The sequence below is a fragment of the Corvus brachyrhynchos genome, unplaced genomic scaffold (genome assembly GCF_000691975.1).
Source record: "Corvus brachyrhynchos isolate BGI_N302 unplaced genomic scaffold, ASM69197v1 scaffold122, whole genome shotgun sequence".
Lineage (NCBI taxonomy): Eukaryota > Metazoa > Chordata > Aves > Passeriformes > Corvidae > Corvus > Corvus brachyrhynchos.
In genome coordinates, this window is record NW_008236778.1 from 626,863 (window position 1) to 629,506 (window position 2,644).

Sequence of the window (2,644 nt, forward strand, 5' to 3'; positions counted from 1 at the left end):
GATGGTAACAGGGGGGTCCTGGGTGGGCTCGGGGAGTCCCGGGGAGGGGGCGGGTATCCAAGAGGGCCACAGGGGGTTCTCGCGGTGGTCATAGAGGGGTCCTGAGGAGGATTCGGGGGTCCCGGTGAGGGGACCGGTACCCAGAGGAGTCCCGGGGACTCCTGGTGGGGTCACAGAGGGGTCCTGGGGGAGTCACAGGTTCGTTCTGGGTGAAACCCGTGGGGTGAGTGGGTAAGGGGGGGTCACAGGATGGTCCCTGGAGGTCTGGGGGATCCTGGGAAGGGTGATAGGGAGGCCTGGGGAACTCACAGGGAGGGCGAGGGGCCTTGGGGGGTCTCTGCCCTCCCCTGTGCACTGGGGGTGCCCACAGAGAGCCCAGCAGAGCCTTTCTGGGGTGCCTGGCTGCATTCCCCCTCCCCAGACAGGCTTTCCTTGCAGGAGGGATGCCAAGAACAGGAAGGGGTCTGGGGGCTGAAGTGGGGGGTCTGAACTTGGGAGCCAGTGCCTGTCTTGAGGGCCGTGGGCCTGAACTGGGGGTCTGGTCTTGGGGTCAGGGATCTGTCCAGGGGTCAGAACTGGGGGTCTGGGGTCTGAACTGGGGGCTGGGATGCTCCAGTTCCCTTTGTCCTCCCTCAGGGCACTGTGGGGGGGGTCAGGACCTCTCCTCCTGGGCCCCATCCAGGGCTGCTCAGGCATTTCTGTGGCCCCCCCAGACTCTGGTGTCCCCCTGTGCCCCCTGCAATGGCCTCAGGTCAGTCCTGCCCAGGGTCTGCCCAGGGGTCACTGGGGTGGCTGTGGCCAATGAACCCCTAGGGGAGGAGGAGGAGGAGGAAAGGGAGAGGGAGGAGGAATGGGAGGGGGAGGTGGGTGCCGGAGGTAGTGGTGGGGTTTGGGGGGTGCAGGCCCCCCCGTCATGACCTCCCCTCCCCGTGCACAGGCCCAGCCCTGCTGTCCCCCCTGGCCATGTTTGGCCAGGCCGGGCTCCTGTGCAGCTCCTGGGGGGCTGCAGGGCAGGGCTGGGGGATCCTGCAGGCCTGGAGGTGATAAATCCCCCCCACCCGAAACCCAACCCCAGCTGGCAGCTGCTGCCCCCCCAGGGCCAGAGACCCCTGGCCCACCTGCCCCGGGAATCTGGGCAGAATTCCAGCCAGAAGCTGCTGCCGGTGGGTGACCGATGGCAACGGGCTGGGAGCAGGGTCTGACACAGGGTCCCCAAACTGGGAATGGGGTTTCTAAACTGGGAATGGGGTTTCTAAACTGGGCACGTGGTTCCCAAACTGAGAATGGGGTCTCTAAACTGGGAATGGAGTCTCTAAACTGGGCACATAGTTCCTAAACTGGGAATAGGGTTCCTAAACTGGGAATAGGGTTTCTAAACTGGGCACGTGATTCACAGACTGGGAGCAGAGTGTCCACACGGGGAAAGGAATCCCATATGGTTCCCAAACTTGGGATGGGGTCCCGAATTGGACACACGGTCCCCAAAGTGTGAAACTGGGAAAAGGGTACCCAAAGTGGGAATGGGGCCTCCAAACTGGGCACATGGTTCCCAAACTGGGAAAAGGGTACTGAAACTGGGAATGGAGTCCCCAGCCCACTGTGGAAGTTGTTTGGGACAAGGAGTGCTGGAGCCAAGGGCCCTTCCTGTCCCTTCCCAGGCTGGATCCGGTGGCTGGCGGTGACTCAGGACTGGCTGCGGTCACATCCTGTCCCCGCCGCGTGCCCCTGGCCTGGCACTGCGCCCCAAACCTCCCATGGGCACTGGGACCGGATCCTGGGGGCTTGGCCCCATGGCAGGTTTGGCCACAGGGGTCGGGCCTGGCCCCGGGGCGGGGGACACAGCCCGATTGTCCCAGTGCCACCTGCGCCGGGGTCCAGCTGCGTTCCCATGGCTGAGTCACCTCCGGCACCCTCTGTGCCCATCCCTGATGCCCCACAGCGTGGCGGGGGTGCAGATGGGTGTCCCAAAATCAGGAGGTGCTCTGCGGGGGCTTCTCCTCTCCGCATCATTGATTCATCCCCTTCCTGCCTGTGGCCGGCCCTTGGCAGGCTCGATGAGAAGGGAAACTGAGGCACGGTGCTGGCACATGTGTGTGCGAGCTGGCCGGGGTTTTTTCCCAGCCCGTTCCCAGCTGCTCCCGTCCCACAGCCCGTGTCCATGTGCCACATCCCGGGCTGGCATGGCCGGGGTTCTCAGGGTGCCAGGGGGGTCTGGGGGGAAGAAGTGTTCCCTGTCCTCCCCCAACTCTTTGGGGCAGGTAATGGTGCAGGGATAGGGGTCAGGGAGTCAGCTCGAGGGTGGGCTGGGACACTGGGACATCGCTCCAGGGGTGAGGGGGGATCACCCAAGAATGGGGAAGCATCACCCCAGGGATCGGGGATCATTGTTCCAGGGGGAATCATCAGTCCAGGGATGAGGGAACATTGCCCCAGAGGGAATTTATCCCCCCAGGAATGGGGAAGCATCACCCCGGGAAGATGAATCACCCTAGGAACGGGAAGGCATCGCCCCAGGCATTGGGGTGCATCACTCTGGGGGGCTGCATCACCCCAGGGATGGAGGCAGCATCATTCCAGGGGGATTCATCACCCCCGGGACCCCACCGCCCTCCCTGCCGCTGCCGGACGGCCCCCGCCGCGCATT